Raw genomic sequence first — 18,030 nt, forward strand, 5'->3', positions numbered from 1 at the left:
GGTCTTTCTTCAATTTTAAATAACTACTTGCATAACTTGTTGTCTGAGAAACATATTAGGCGGCATCCACAAATTACGTAACGCTCTAAGGGGGGGGGGGAGGGGGTAGGCTCGAGCGTTACGACTCATACAAAATTTTAAAAATTTCCATACAAAAAGCGTTACGGAGGGGGGGAGGGGGTCGAAAATTTCCAATTTTAGCGTTACGTAATAAATGGATGCCGTCTTAGCTTTTCTCACGGAACCTCAACAACTTCACGAACTAGTTACATGGGTCTCCCCCAGGGCTCATGCTTGAGCCCCTTGCTTTACAATTTTTATGTAAGAGATATTGATAATTGACTCGTGGAAAATTGCTCGCTAAGACAGCTTGCAGATGATGCCGTTGTTTCTGTAATAGGACCAGGGGCGGATGATCTGCAAAGACCGTTGCAAGATACTTTACAATTTGTCTACTTGGGCTGTAAAGCTGGGTATCGAATTCTCCAGAGAAAACTGAGTTAGTTGTCTTTTCTAAGAAGCGTGACCCATCTCTACTGGGCTTTAATTCATGGGTAAGGAACTAACTCAAGGCCTTTCGCACATGTATCTAGGGATCTGGTTCTCTAAATGCACCTGAGGAAAGCACATCAAGTATCTGCATCAGAAGTGCCAGCAACGAATCAATTTTATGCGTACACTCACAGGAACATGGTAGGAAGCTCACCCGGAAGATCTTATAAAGTTATATCGTACAACAATACTCTCGAATACGGTAGCTTTTGTTTCCAATTCGCGGTGAAAACTCACATCTTGAAGCTGCAGCGTATTCAGTATCGCTGTATTCGAATCGCTTTAGAATGCTTGAACTCGACTCATACTACTTGAACTGAGTTTAGAAGTATTAGCAGGAGTTCTTCCTTTATCAGATCGTTTTGCGAAATTGTCGCTCCGGTTCCTCATCCGCTGTGAAGTGTTAAACCCATGAGTAATTAAAAAGTTTGAAAACATGAGCCCAGATTTTATCAAGGTAATGTGTCGTCTGATATCCAATCACTACTCCCTGGGCTCACACTTTTACCGAATAGGCTTCGCAGACAGCAATCGATGTGGTGTGGTATTGTCCCGAGTACGAAATTGCCAGAACCAATTTATGTGCATCCCTCAGGGCTCAAGGAAAACCAGATAAGGAAGAGATTAGAGATGTTTTTGGTAGGCTTAGACTTCGATTACATGTTCCTCCTCTTCAAATTTTTGAAGAATATTGACGTTTTTGTTTGATCACCCATGTCTGCCGTTCCGCTTGTCCGCCTCGTTTCCCATGAAACCGTTTTGTTGTATCGTTACAGGTCATATGAGTCCGTTCCATGATTGACGAACAGCATCATACCGCCACTTCGCTGCTAACTGTGATCAATCAAACCCTCAAATCCCATCCTTACCCCAGAATAATTGTATTCCCTAACCTCGACCAAACCGCGAGTTTTACGGTTCCCCAAAACTAACATAGATGTTTAAGAAGCAAACAAAGTTTTGTAAACCAAATCAAATGAATTCGGCTCCGCTATGGCTGACGGCGTTTGAGCCTACCAAATAAACGAATAAATAAAAAAATGGTCGCCTAAATTCGCCTTAAAAGGAAAAAACTTTTAATCCTGCTTAAATACCCCTCCCCTTGGTTATGCGACCTTGCCGCGATGGGAGGGCATATGATGCAGACCAAAGGCGTAACCTGTAGTGATGGTATCACATTTTGGCATTTTTTCCTTAAAGCCGCGTCATAATTTATATGGCATAGACGCACTAATATCTCGGATGTGATCCAACGGACATTCAGCGTCGTTGATAGCATTGATGCCCATTTCAAATAATTAATCTATTCGAAGTGGACATTAATACTTTTCGCTACGATCAGTTTGCCTTTTGCTAACCAGGATGATCCGTAGCCACTCTTACTATTAGCTAGCAAGATACATCGTTATCATATACGACGTAGGGAATATTACACTGAGGAAAATGACTAGTAGATTCACTGAGTAGAAATAAGTGGCGTCAATCTTATTTTAATATGGTTTTTACATTGCCATAATAAGAAATACCTCTTTTGTAACAACGGTATAAATATGTAATCTAATTCCAGCTTTATTTTCGCAAAATTTACAAGTAGAAAGTAGGCGTCGTGAAGCAATGCATGCACCGAAAAGTGAATCTTGTAGGAGATTTTATTATTATCTTTTAAAGATTATTATTATCGAGACTTTCAGCCGTTGGCTGGTTCGTCTCCGGTAGAGAATATGGAGAGGGCTTCGTAGTGAGAGGCCCCCCTGTACATTTTGCTTTAATTAACTTTAATACACATAAATACATCAATGTTCATTCAAAAAACGAATAGGTGATCCAAGTCAATTTAGGGTGAAAAGCAGGGTCGTCATATCTCGGTGGTTGTTGTTTGATGTAGGATGTTAAATGTTTTGGTGTAGTCCGGCATCTTTGAGGAACGATAATATTGCGGCTTCGTTGGTCGGATCATTAGCTAAAGCGTCTCTTATACTGCCTGGGATGGCATGACGAAGTCGGGCAGCTTGGTAGCAGGGACAGTCGATTAAGAGGTGTTCTATGAGGTGTTAGATGTGTGTGGCCAACTCGAAGTCGGGACAGAATTTGCTGGTTGTGTCGTTCGGCAGAATCAATCCATCTTGTAGTTTCCCCTTTAATTTTTCTTATAAATAGATGTCTCAGGCCTATCCACTCTCGGGCCCACTCCAAGCGAATAGTGGATTTACACCAAGTTTTCAAATCTGCACCCGGAATCAAATTGGTGAGCATGCGGCCAAGTCGTCCTGTGGCGGCAAGGCGGTCTGCTTCCACATTGCCCCGGATACCACAGTGGCCCGGTACCCATAGGAAGACAGTTTCCGGAGAGGACTTCATCTGGATGGCTTGAATCCAAGGATGGCGTGTTGATGGAGAGTTGATGGTGGTAAGCACACTTGCAGAGTCAGAAATTACGCAGATGGGGCGTTCTGTTGGCCTTGTGATTGCAAAGAGTATTGCAGCTGCTTCAGCCGAAAAGATAGAGCATTGGTCGGGCAGCCGATAGAAGTAACTTGTGTCGTTTGTGGCAACGCCGAAACCAGTTCTATTTACAGTTTTTGATCCGTCTGTGTAGAATAGATGATAGTTGCGGTACTTGTCGGCAAGTAGTTCGACGACATGGGATTGCATAGCGGAAGAGTTGTCTCCGGCTCGGAAGTGTTTCAAGATAGACAAGTCTACTCGGAAGTCGGTGGCGTCCCATCTTCTGGCTCCAACCCAGTGGACCTGCTCAACCGGGGGGAGTTCCTGATGGACCAGGCTGTTGAGGGATCTATTCCCCTCCCTGAGAAGAAAGACCTCATGATCTCCAGTGGTATTTTCCAGGTAGCTTATAGTCCTGCAGCATAGAGTTTGTGTAACCTGATAGCGGAAGGGAAGGACACCAAGTTCAATACAGGCCGCATCAGCTGGGGTTGACGGAAGCAGGCCAGCAATTATGCGAATAGCTTGGTTGTATACAGGAGCAAGGCATGTGATTAGAGCATCCCCTGCTAGACCAAACAGTTCAATTCCGTAGAAGATGCGGCTATTGACAATGGCCCTTGCAATTCTGAGAAGAGTATCTCTGTTACAACTGCGGTGTGGCTTAGATAGCGTTCGAAGGAGGTTTAATCGTGTTTGGCAGTTTCTTTTGGTCTCGTTGAGGTGCTCATTAAATTGTAGTTTTCGATCCAGTCGCACACCCAGTACTACGGTTGATGTTTTATGTGGTATTGAACAACCGTTTGCTGTTACTGGAGTTGATAACACTCGGTGATGCGATCGGCAGATATGAGAGACGATGCTTTTTTCTGCCGACAGTATGAAGCCAGCTTGAGTAGCCCACCTTGAAACTGCAGAAACGGCTGCCTGGAGTTTTCGCCTTATGAATTTCAAGGTGCGGCCGATGACTATCAAGACAATGTCATCTGCGTAGACAAATACGTAGATTTCTTTAGGTAGCGTGTCAAAGACACTATTCATGAGAACTAAGAAAATGGTGACCGCTATAACGGAGCCTTGGGGGACACCTGTCTCTTCTGCTCGAACTGTGGAGTGGTTATTACCGATGACTACTTCAAATGTTCTGCCGCTTAAGAAATTTTTTATAAAGTGGAGGATATTTCCCCCCAAACCCCATTCAGCCAACTGATGAATGGCTCTGGGTGTCCAGGCACGATTATAGGCCTTGGCCAGATCCAAGGAGGCGATATCAGCGTGAAGGTTTGCGTTCATCGCATCCTGAAGCACATCTCCTAAACCAGCAAAATAAGTGCCGGTCCCATGTCCGGCACGAAAGGCATGTTGCCGATGGTCGAGTAGTTGGTTGTCTTCCAAAAAACGATTCAGCCTCCGGTTCACCATACGTTCTAGGATTTTGCTGGCGCAGCATGTCAGAGATATAGGTCTGAAATCACTAGGTGATGTTGCAGCACGTCCATTTTTTGGTATGGGTACAACTAGGCTGTGGGTCCATGCTTTGGGTAGCGTGTTTCCGGTCCAGATTTTGTTTAAAAGTTCAAGAAAGATGGCTTTTGCTTCGGGTGTTAGGTTTCGAAACATCGGGTAGCCAAGATCGTCTGGACCCGCTGATTTACCCTTACAACGACGTAGCGCGAAAGTCAGTTCATCGAACCGGAAGGGAGCATTAATCGGCAAACCGGCGGTATCATCTGGGATTGCCATCTTGATTATGCTGTCGGCAGATACTTGGTTCCTTCGAAGAAAATTAGCGTCGTAGAGATCAAGTGATGAAAGTGACGCAAAGTAATCTGCTAGAGCATTAGCTATAATGAGTGGATCTCGAGTAGGACCATTGGGCAACTGCAGGGTCATTCCCGTGGATCTCCGTTTGCCATTTAGAGCATTTACACGATTCCACAGATCAGCTGAGGTTTGGTTTTCGTTTATTCCTTCTAGAAAATCTTCCCAGCTCTTCTTTTTTGCTTCTCGGATTTGTTGACGACATTGATTCCTTTTTGAGCGATGTCTCCATGGCGTCATGTTTGGCAGGGTGGTCATTAGGAAGCCGTTTCGCAGCTCTTAGTGTTTTTCTCCTCTCTTTTATGACCTTTTTTATATTTGGGGACCACCAGGGGAGAGATCTCCGACCTGGACTTGTGGATGTTCGAGGAATTGAGAGTGAGGCCGAGTCACTGATAATGTTCAGAAATTCCTCAATATTATCCGGTACAGGATCACAGAGTTTCGGGGTTATTGACTCCTGAAATTGTGACCAGTCTGCTTCATTGTACTTCCATCGGGGACGACGTGATATTGCTTGGGGTTGTTCGTTGATGCTGATTGAGATCGGGTAGTGGTCACTACCCATTGGGTCTTCGCCTGGTGCCCAAAGGAGTCGATTAACTATACTTGAACTAGCTAGGCTGATGTCAACTGTAGAGCTTCGTTCGCCACTAATAAAGGTTGGGGCTCCGTCGTTGAGAACGACTAAATCAAACATTTGAGCAATCTCCAAGATCAATGAACCTCTGGCATTAGCAGTGGTACTTCCCCAGTCGGGGTGGTGCCCGTTGGCGTCCCACAGAACCAGTATCGGTGTATCTAGTGCCTGGAAAAAATCAACGAGTTTTTGTTTTAAATCTGGGATATTACCGTTGGGGAGATATCCCGATATAACAGTTAAAGGCCACGGATAGCCTAGTTTTACTCCCACTAAAGGGAGGTCGGTGTTGAATTGAAGTGGCGAGTGAGGTACAGACACTAGAACTCCTATCGCGGTTGAGTGATAGAAATTTTGGTTGCATTTAAGACTCCATGTATATTGCCTTCTTAAGGAGTGGTTTAGACTGTTGATGCTAATCTTATGCGGTTCTTGGATTGCTAGGATCAACGGTCTCTGACTAAAATTTCTAGGTCCGCTAGGTTGTTGTAGTAACCGTTCATGTTCCACTGGATAGCCAGTACGGTTTTTGTGGAAGCGTTTTGACTGTGACGAACCGTAGTGGGTTGTGATTGCTTGACTGGTGTCGACTGGGTAGTAACTTTGACTGGAGACTTTCTTCGAAGATTTCTTTTTGAAGAAGCTGTTAGACCGGAGGTGCCTGCTGTGGGAGAGGAGATGTTCTGTTGGTTGAGCTGAAGTAAATCGTATATTGCTGCGTTGGATCTTGCTGGTTCTGGCAGGGTAGTCCTTGGAGTCCGTTCTGCCACCAGAGAGTCATATGTTATGCTGTGTGTTGACGACGGTTTATGCACTTTCGGCGCACCAACGGTACGTTCTTGAGTCTCTTGATGGGCTTCTGTTGTTGCTATTGCTACGATTTCCGCGTTGTCCTTAGGGGTATAGGAGGTTTCTCCCTTGTCCGTCCCTCTTCCGGTCACCAAAGAGTGCCCAGGGTTGTCCGCCAGTACCGGGGTGGAGTAGACGACCGCGCTGACGGGGCCTGGACTACTCGGTGGTTCAACCGGGGATGTTTGATGATTCTTGAAGGGCTGTGGTTTGCGATTTGCTGAATTATTTAGCTTGGATGCGGGTTTGCTAGTCCTCTCTGCACTGGGTTGATGTTTAGGATCGATAGTGGTTGGATGCGAAGACATTGGACTGGTTAATGTTCGTTATTTGTTGGGCGGAGAAACAAGAGAGGACTGGAAAGGTGGTTTTCTTTAAGAATCTGATATGTAACCGGATGCATTCAGCATCGGCTCATCTCCAGAGGAGATTTCGATATCACCGCTTTCCGGCGAATAGTTGATCGACGTATTCATAGGTTCTGAAGTATCTATTGGCGAGACACAGTTTTTCGAGCGCTTGTTTAGTAGTCCATAGTCATCGGTTTTAACGACTTTCTTCTTAGTGCTGGTTTTTTTGCTCGTTGGGTTGGTTTTATTAGCACAGGGTTCAGAAACTGCCGCAGGGGTTTTTGCGGTATTGTTGGCTGTGATATTAAGGGCTTTCTTGGGAACGTAGACGTCTCTCATTACAGCAACTTCTTTCTCTTTTCTGGCCAGCTCAGATTCCAGGGAGCGTATCTTTTGGACCATATCCTTTATTGTCCCGTGTTCCTTTACCATGGTCAGTCTTTCTTGAGGAGTTAGTTTCAGTGCTGCTTCTAGCCTTTCAATGTGGGCATCTTTGTTTCTGATTTCGGTCAGTAGAGTTTCTACTCTGTCGTCCTTACGCTTAACTTCCTGTACGAGGTTATCCACTTTGGCGGAGAGCTCAGCGAAACGCTGATCATTGCCAGCCGCCACCACGGATGCCATTGACTGTGGGTTGTGCCGTAAGTCGTGTTGTCTTTTTGCTGCTGGGTATGAAATTCCCATGTCGACACGTATGTGTTGAATTTCTTCTTCCTTGATGTAGGTGGGGCATTTTCGGCTAGCTATCGAGTGGTTTGCAGAATTGCATCTCTTGCAAAAGGCACCGGATGTACAAGGATGTTCCTTAACGATCACATGGTTGCCGGAGCAGTTGCCACATGTGGGGTTGGCCGTGTTCTGACAGCGGGTACGGGTGTGCCCGAACTCCCAACAACAATAGCAGATCATTGGTGAGGGGTAAAACGGTCGGGTACGACATCGAATCCATCCTATGAAGATGCTCTCCGGAACAACTGTACCGTTTATTGTTAGGATGATCGTTGGAGTATTGATTAGCTTTCCTCCATCTCGCCGAGTAATTCGTCGTACTTCTTTGACGCCTTGGGCCTGCAACTCTGCGGTTAGTTCGTCATCCGAGTACACACACGAGTCGTTGCAACTGATGACACACTTCGAGATGTTAAGCACAGGGTGTTCCACTATTCTGATGGGAAAGCCGTCGGCAAGCTTTGACATCTTTTTTAACTTTTCGACATGTGACTTGTTTCGCAACTTTAAGACGTATGACGCACCTCGTGATTCCGGGTATGCCCCATCAACTCGTGCTCCTAGATAAGCTTCCACTGACTTGCGAAGGAGAATGGGGGCGGGAGGTAGAGTACCCTCGACGGCTTCCATACGCAGCATTACGAGTTGTCCATGACTACCGGTAGGGTCTCCCCATTCGGGGAAAAGCGGCCCGGTAAATTCCCCATCACGGCGATTAGACGGACCCACATCCCCAATGGGGAAGGGGCCAGTCCCCGATCCCATGTCGGGAGACTAGCACTCAGCTATTCGGTGATATCACTCACAGCGTTATATTATTTTACCCGCACATAAAGAGGATCGAACCAAGTTGAAAGAGGATTGCACTCACGAAGCGGTTTTTTTTTCACTTGAGTGTGGGAACAAAGCAAATTGTTTTTATTGTTCGACTCTAGCACCGTATACTCGAAGATGGAGGCTTGTGGCGAATGCTATTTTTCGAGAAAAAACTCGACCGCCTGCTTAATAGCGTTCACGACGATACTTTTGTATTGGGATTTCTTCTCGGATAGCTTGAGAGCTATAATAGTCCACGTAACGAAACAATTAATCTTGTACACGCCTGACAAGTATTAACTCACGGGAGCGATTGAAAAAACGCGACCGTTTGCTACCGTAGCAGGCTGTCAACTCGATTGTAGGAGATTGTAATAGAAGTCTAAGGTAACTTTACTCGTAAATATTTACTATAAAAATGACTTGACTAAAAGTGACTTTTTTCTTTAAGGATATACGAACGTAATGACCAATAGATACTTTTAACAATAGAGTGATTCCAAGCATTTGGTAAATTTTTTAATTCATTTTTTTCTATTGAGCTGAAACTTTGCACAGTTTTCCAGTTCCATCTAAATCGTCATTTTCCGATATCAAATCTTCAAGTTGAGTCACGACTAACTTTTCAAAAGGGTGTATGTGAAAATGGTTCGAAAATATTCAAAAAGCTGCACAGCAAAAACGGTTCGTTCGATTGTTAGACAACTAAAGAAACAAAGTTAGACAACTAAATAAAGATTCCAAAAAAATACACACAGTAAAAAAAAATTTTTTTGCATTAAAAAACATAATTTTTGACACAAAAACTCAAATATCTCAAAACCCTATCGGAATACCAACGTAATTTTTTGAGGGAAAACGGTCCATTATATTAGCTATCTACCATAAAAATGGTGATGGTAAACCAATAAACAAAAAAGTTATGACATTTCAAACATGTCACAATTTTCACATTTAGTAGAAAAAAAATTTTTTTTTTCGGTGTGAATTATTACGGGAACCGCAGTTTGTTGCAGATTTTATTGTTAAGGGCCTTGCGTGAATTAAACAAGTCGTTTTCATGTATTCATTAGTATTATGTATATTATATGTATAAATATTATGTATATGTATAAATATTATATGTATATGTATATATGTATAAATTAAAATGAATTAACAGATTACACGAAAATAAATTTTTTTTTTACCAGGATATTTTTTTAGAGTATGATCGATGAGTTTCTAAATGTTATATATAAACTTTAAAAGTTTTGGATTTGGGTATGCGTTATTAGATCATGAAAACATTTTATTAATACGTATTTATTTATTTATTGTTATTCAATTTTTTTACAATATCGAACACTTTTGCATCATTATCAGTACAGTTCGAGTATAGTTTTGCTTTAATTTTATTTTCTGACAATGGAATGAAACAGTGAAATTTTTGGGTTCCTTGGATCGTTTTCGCGTTATTATATTGCTCGCTGAGCACTGATGCCGTTAATTCGTAGTCTTCAGTAGTAGTAAAACAAAATGATAATTTTGTTAAATCTTCTTCTTTTCTGCGATTCGCCCAATCAAATAGTTCTTTTGCAGTTTTAATTGGATGCTCACGTTCTTTGGCTAAACTTGCTCTTGTGGCCATGCGCTTTATGGTTCCTCTAATAGCATCACAAGGCCCTTTGCCTTGTGACGTAGCAAAGAAATGCCATTCTGCATCAATTCCGTACTTTGATTTAAATTGACATAGGCTCGAAAAATTCTTACGGTTTTTGTACTGCGATGCTGCTCCATCAGACATGAAATATATCTTTCTGATTTCTTTATTCTTATCAACGCGTAAAAAGTTAATCATTTTGGCAATGAACAAATTTACAGATACTGAGTCGTGTCTTAAATCTTCGGAAATTACAATAAAACTAAAATGTTCAATTTGCGTACTTCCATTGAAATAAATAACGAATGGATGAATTGTAGCTTGTTGTACGTTCCAGTGATGGGACTGCACTTCATCTTGCAATACAAAGCTATAGTTTTCAGAAAAATCACAAATGACTAAAAATTCACCATCTTGTAATGTATTTTTCGTATTTTTTAAAAAGCGGGATTGCTCTGTTTTAATAAAGTCATGAGGAATGAAACTTTCTAATTTCAAGCAAAAAAATGACACAAACTCATCTACAGGTTTTACAATAGTTTCTAGGTCACACCTATCCGTGGTCACCCATTGCTCAAATGATAACTGATCAATATAATTTTCTTCAAACTCAGCGAATAAAGTATTTTCCAATGATGAAGAATCTGGACAATCCGAACAAGATCGTAGATAGCAATTTGATGTTGTATTTTCACACAAAAGACTACCAGTTAACATTTTAATATCCTTTGATAAATTGATTCTTTTCAAACTATGTAAGATTAGGTTAATATTTTCGTGTGTTGTGCACACACAAACATTATGTGTTCCTGAATTGGATAGAAGCTTGCATTGCCTTGGACGAAGGCTTGCAAATGAGGAAAAACCTACCTTAATATTTTCGTTAATTTCCTTGAAGCGTGTATACGCTTCTTTCAAAGTAGTCATCATTAATCGTTTTTGGATTGCTTGACGCTTTCCATATTTTTTTACAGATACATAATCTTTTTGGCCAGGCATAGCTCTACTTACTTCATCGTCTTCAAAATATTGAATTATTTTTTCTTTTGTCTCATCTGTTAATGAAGTACTCGACCTAGCATTTTTGGTTGCAAGACAGTTATTATTGAATTGTTTTGCCTCTTTTGCTGTATTTCTATTGGTTTTGAACTCATCAATGGCGTCTTGAATAGACCACGAGCTTGGCAGCATCGACAAAATCAATAATTTTTCTTTCCTTGTCGTGGCTAGATTCGAGAACCTTTCCTTCATATTCATAATTACCTCATCGTAGTCTGTATTTTCCACATCCTCAGGTCCTAATTTGAAGAGGTTTCTTCGTACAGCTTCGTTGATTTCACGGTATTTCACCTGATCCACCGATGATGTACAGATTGCCCGTTTGTCAACGTTTAAACGGCAGGACGTACAAATGCGTAAATTTGTATTCAATGTAAACATTGGAGCATAACCAGCCGCTTTCAGTTTATCTATGGTGCTTTCGGTGAGCTTTCGTAGCTCTTTCGAACACTTTTTTTCTGCAAACAGCCTGCAACAGTTGAGAAAGCGACTACTCATGTTGCTCGTTAGATTTTAATAAACAAAATCACTTTTAAGTTTTTACTGACTAGTTTGGTGTCGTTTGCTTGACTGAAGAAAAATTTTACAATTAAATCTTTTATAACCATAGTGGTAGTATATTTTTAGCTTTTTCGTGAGTATGTTCATGGTATGTACCTATCATGTTTTTGATGTTGTTGAAGTTACTCGCTTTCTCCCAAATATGATTAACAAAGTCTATTCTCTACCAAGGCGGGTCTATACCCAGGTGTAATCAGATTTTAACTTTGTGGAGAAAACCAGCGCCGAGAAAACCGACCTGCTTTACGTATACTAGATCACCTGGGTATAGACCCGCCTTGTTCTCTACGAGGTAAACTTTTTGCAGGTGAACTAGTCGTATACCTGTATAGAAAACTTTTTTTGTAGCTTTTGTCTTCAATATTAGATTTCTTATAGGTTTCTTTTATCAAAAGGTTTCAACACTATTGAGAGAATTTTTCTTCAGTTACGTACAATAAAAAAATATGACACTATCAAGACTTTAGATCACAACACTGGATCGCGTCTAACTTTCTAATAGATGCTATAATAGTTATGAATAATTAAATAAAATATCATGAAAACAACTTGTTAACCTCATGTGGTACCCTTAACAAAAAATTCAGCAACAAACTGCGGTCCTAAAAAAAATAAACAATGAAAAAACAAAAAAAAATTTTCACTAGGTGTCAAATTTGTGAAATATTTGAAATGTCATAACTTTTTTGTTTATTGGCTTACCATCACCAAATTTTTATGGTAGATAGCTAATATAATGGACCGTTTTCCCTCAAAAAATTACGTTGGTATTCCGATAGGGTTTTGAGATATTTGAGTTTTTGTGACAAAAATGATGTTTTTTAATGCAAAAAAAATTTTTTTTTACTGTGTGTATTTTTTGGAATCTTTATTTAGTTGTCTAACTTTGTTTCTTTAGTTGTCTAACAATCGAACGAACCGTTTTTGCTGTGCAGCTTTTTGAATATTTTTGAACCATTTTCACATACACCCTTTTGAAAAGTTAGTCGTGACTCAACTTGAAGATTTGATATCGGAAAATGACGATTTAGATGGAACTGAAAAACTGTACAAAGTTTCAGATATTTTTGAAATGGTCGATCAGAATCGACTTGCATGCCTCCGTGGAATCCCTCAATAAAAAAGAAATTAACTAGAACTATGTACTACTTAACAGCCAAATTTTGTTAATACTTGACGATAATTGACATTTGAGACTCTAATCTTCTATTTCAAACAAATTCTGATGGAGCTGCTGATTTTCACAATGCTTTCTTTTCTCAGAAGCAAGGGAATATGGGTATTTTTCAAAAACTACCACGTCACAATACGAATAAAAAACAGTGTTCATGTGGGCACCATAGCCTAGTCCGTCTGAGTATTGGTCCTGGTAGAGGGGAAACTTGGCAAAAGCCAGACCGAGGGCTTGACAAGTTAAGCTGTCAGGCAGCTCCAACTGAATACAAAAAAAAAAAACTTTTAATCCTGCTTAAATCCATTCCTCGTTGAGGCTGTGTTGTCATGATCATCCGAGTCTGCATCTGCTGCGAATCCTGCTGGGTTTTATCTAACACGTTTGCTAGCAGTTTTCGTTTCCTCGCCTAAGCAAAGTGTGATCGACCTTCGTCCACTTTCGTTCCAAAATTCCAGTTTTATTGGATTGGATCTCAGGAAATAAAAGCCGAGTATCAGTAGCGGGATTTGGGGCAAGTGTGCCACCTTAAGCAAATTGTTCTCTAACTTTGTCTAAAGCTTAAAAACCCGCCAATTCAGCCTCACGATGTTAGTTTCACATCTTTTCATAAGCAGTGTGCCATTTAAAAAGAAAATAATTTCAAAAAGTATTAGTTTTGGAGCTCCTCAAATATTATCCAAAATACCCTGATTTTCAACACTATGGGGCAAGTGTGCCACCTTTATGGGGCAAGACGGCCATCGAATGAACATTCATGTAATTCTACTTGTATTGAAATTTTCATTATTTCCTGTTAATATTGCTAACAAAGCAGAGCCTAATTGACAATTTTAAAAATATTTTTAGGTTTACCGTCATGAGGGGATGCTTTATAACAAGGTTCATCACATGCGGAACTCTCTACTAATCAATTCGAATAACTAAAATCGTTATTTTTGTCTCCATTCAAAGCGATATATAAATTACTGTTTCATTATGGAGGATCTGTATAATATTACACTAGATCAGCACTAAATAAAGGTAAAATATTAATGAAAATAAGTAAAATACAGTGAAACCTCCATGAGTCGATATTGAAGGGACCATCGACTCATGGAAATATCGAGCAATGGAACAGCAATCCTTTGGAAAGCTGCTTCTAGGGACCATCATAGTAACCATGAAATTTTGTTTTTAGTATGGTTCCATGAGTCGATATCGAGTCATGGAACATCGACTCACGGAGGTATCACTGTAGTTCTTTAAACGCCTAAAACCATGTTATTGTCGAATATTTGGAGAAAAAAATCATTGTGAGAGCAAAAATGTTCGCTATTCCTCTTGTACACTTCAAAAACCACTACTGGTGCCTCATTTTGGTTCATTATCATGATTTTGTTGATGTTTACATTTTTATGAATTTCTCCCCAACCATTTTTGTTTACCAAATAGGTGGCACTTACTTACTTGATACTTGATGGGCTACAATTCGCTAAGATGAATCTGCGCCGAATGGATGAGTCTTCTCCACTGGGCTCGGTCCTGGGCCAATCGCTTCCAGTCGCCCTGAATGTTAAGTGCCCTTAAGTCCCCCTCAACCGCAAAAAGCCATCGTATGCGCGGCCTGCCACGAAGTCGGCGGCCTCGTCCGGGTTCTCTGTTGAATATTATCTTTGCTTGTCGGTCTTCCGGCATACGGGCAACGTGACCAGCCCAACGCAGCCTGCCGTGTTTTATGCGCTTGACAATATCCACCTCTTTATACACTTGGTACAACTCGTGATTTATGCGACGCCGCCAGATGCCGTTTTCTAGTTTACCGCCGAGTATTGTTCGCAGCACTTTACGTTCAAACACCCCGAAAGCTCTCCGGTCGACTTCCTTCAATGTCCATGATTCATGGCCATATAGGACAACCGGAAGGATCAGTGTCTTGTATAACGCGAGTTTTGTTTTCGTTTGCAGGCTACGGGACTTCAGCTGGTTACGGAGCCCGTAGAAAGCCCGACTCGCAGCTGCAATATGTCTTTTCACCTCGCGGGTAACATCATTATCGCATGTCACTAGTGTTCCAAGATACACAAATTCTTCCACCACTTCAAACTTTTCACCACCTAGCACCATTTCGTTACCACTAACACGTCCGGACCCACGTTGACCACCAGCTATCATGTACTTCGTTTTTGTGGTGTTGATCGTGGCACGAACGCCTCTTCCACTGCCCGACGGTCAATCCCGATGATGTCGATATCGTCCGCAAAGCCAAGGAGCATATGAGAACGTGTGATAATGGTACCGCTTCTCTGCACGCCGGCTCTCCTGATATCACCTTCGAGCGCTATGTTAAACAGCAAGTTAGAAAGAGCGTCACCCTGTTTCAATCCATCTAAGGTTACGAACGATGACGAAATCTCGTCCACCACCCGCACACTTGATTTCGATCCATCAAGCGTTGCACGAATCAGTCTAATCAGCTTCGCCGGAAAGCCATGTTCGGACATAATTTTCCACAACTCGTTTCTCTTCACTGAATCGTACGCTGCTTTGAAATCTACAAACAGATGATGAGTCTGCAAGTTGTACTCCCGGAATTTATCTAGGATTTGACGCAGGGTAAACATTTGATCCGTCGTTGATCGGCCCTCTCGAAAACCAGCTTGGTATTCGCCGACAAAGGACTCCTCATACGGTCTCAATCTGTTGAACAGGATTCCAGACATGATTTTGTACGCCGAATTAAGGGGTGTTATTCCTCGGTAATTGGCGCACTCCAGTCGATGCCCTTTCTTGTACAGAGGGGAAATGAGACCTTCCAACCAACTAGTAGGCATTTGTTCTTCCTCCCATATCCTCAATATGATACGGTGGAGGAGTTCGTGCAGCTGCTCACTTCCGTGTTTGAGAAGTTCGGCCGGGAGCTCGTCCCAGCAGCCTTGTTGTTCTTCAGCCCATTGATAGCTTTGTTTTACCTCATCTAGCGTGGGAGGTTCCACAGCCTGTCCATCGTCATCGATTTGAATTCTGCTACCAGATCCACTTCCATTATCTCCGTTTAACAATGACTCGAAGTACTCTTTCCACCTGGCGGCCACCATTGTTTTATCCGTCAGCAAGTTTCCTTCGCGGTCGTTGCACATGGCGGGAGACGGCGCTGTTTTTCTCCGCACACCATTAACGGACTCGTAGAACCGTCGCATGTTGTTCTGTTCCATAGCTTCTTGCGCCTGAGCAATTACTGCCTCTTCATGCTCCTTTTTCTTTCTGCGATGGATCCGTTTTTCGGCTGCCCTTGCTTCCTTGTACCGCTCTCTGCTCTGACGGGTACCAGACACCAGTATCCGGCTTCTAGCCAAGTTCTTCTCGTTCGTCATTCTCTGGCACTCCTCGTCGAACCAACCGTTCTTTGGTCTCCGTTGAGCAGTACCTACCACTTCTCGCGCTACTGTGCTCACCGCTCCGTGGACTGACTCCCACAGATCGCTGAGGTTGACGCTTTCGTCGATTTCGCTAATCCGCTCGTCGAGCTTTTGATGGTAGTCCGCTGCTACGCCATCTGCTGACAGGCGTTGGATATTGAAACGCAACGATTGTCGATTTCTAGAACTCGAAACGGTTGATAATCGCGCTCGAATTTTGCTTACAACGAGATAGTGGTCTGAGTCGATATTAGGACCCCTGAAAGTTCTAACATCGATGACATCGGAAAAATGTCGGCCGTCTACCAGAACATGGTCGATTTGGTTGCAAAGTTCGCCATTTGGGTGTTGCCAGGTGTGCTTGCGGATATCCTTGCGTGCAAAGTAACTGCTACTGATGGCCATCCCCCTGGTGGCAGCAAAGTTTACTAAACGTAGGCCGTTGTCGTTGGTAACAGAATGAAGGCTCTCTTTACCAATGATAGGGCGGAAGAAATCCTCTTTTCCGACCTGCGCATTAGCGTCGCCGATGACAATTTTCACGTCGTGTTTTGGGCATTCTCCGTAGGTCTTGTCGAGACATTCGTAAAACGCGTCCTTCACGTCATCGGGTTTGTCGTTAGTCGGTGCATATACGTTGATCAGGCTGTAGTTGAAGAACTTGCCCCGAATCCTCAATACGCAGATCCGCTCGTTGATCGGTTTTCACCTAATAACGCGCTTCATCTGCTTCCCGATCACTATGAAACCGACTCCGTGTTCAGCTTTATCGCCACCGCTGTGGTAGATGTTGTATTTGAAAGCGGTGTTAGCGATGGGATCTACCGCTCTGAATTCACATTCTCCAGATCTTAGCCAACGCACTTCCTGAATTACAGCCACGCACACGCCAACTTTTCGCAATTCACGAGCCAAAAGGCTCACTCGTCCAGGTTCATTTAAGGTCCTGACGTTCCAGGTACCGAGTTTCCAATCATAGTCCTTATTTCGTTGCCAGGTCGGTTGCCGAAAATAACGTTCGTTTCTTCTTCTTTCTTCATTTTTCGTGGTGGATAATGAATTCGGTATGCTACCTTACCGGGGTCGCGCTACCTACATCACGTTGATGGGACTGCCATCTTAGGTGTAGCTGACGTGAAACAGCGTTTCATACTCAGCCGCTGGATGCCAGAACAGACGCTGTTTGAGCCGCACCTGCTGGTGTACAGACGCTCAAAACGCACCTCCTCACTCTAGCTGATGTCAGAAGGACAACAGTGCCCAGGCTGCACTACCAGCTAAGTACGCAACCCTTAGCTGACGGTCTTTGTCATCATTTGACCCGTGGAAGCGCGAGGTAGGAACTTGTGAGGACCAGAGCTGTGTTGGTCGCTCCTTCCTGATTGTCGACTCACCATTTTGCAACCCAAATAGGTGGCACATTTGCCCCAAAAAGTATAGATTTCAACCAAAATGGATTTTGTATGTAAAACTAAATATTTTTTTCGTTCAAATGCCACAAATATTTACACATTTTTATAGCTTCACAATGTACAATACATTTGAAAAATTCGTTATTAATTTACCTCTCACCATGCTATTTAGAAACAACGAAATCTTATAAAAAATCACTGAAATTTTATGGTTTTCACAAAAGTCGATGTAAATACGTGAAAAATAGAGCAATTTGCGTCATATTTTGACCATTGTATTATGGACTATAAGGGAACATATTGTTAAGCTCAAATAGAAAATATAGTTTGTAGTTTTTACAAAAATCAGGGGTGGCACGCTTGCCCCTATGGCACACTTGCCCCAAATTCCGCTAAATCGTGCTTCGTTGCTAAGCAACCGGGCAATTTGTTAGCTGAGTCTCGGTTAAAATCGGCAAACCGAGATTCGCACAGCCGAGCTTGTGAAAAAAAAATCTAAGTGTGTAAATTGTATACAATATCGGTATCACAATGCCAGGGTCGTGGGTTCGAATCCCACCAGTCGAGGATCTTTTCGGGTTGTAA

The sequence above is a fragment of the Aedes aegypti genome, chromosome 3 (assembly GCF_002204515.2).
Source record: "Aedes aegypti strain LVP_AGWG chromosome 3, AaegL5.0 Primary Assembly, whole genome shotgun sequence".
Taxonomy (NCBI): domain Eukaryota; kingdom Metazoa; phylum Arthropoda; class Insecta; order Diptera; family Culicidae; genus Aedes; species Aedes aegypti.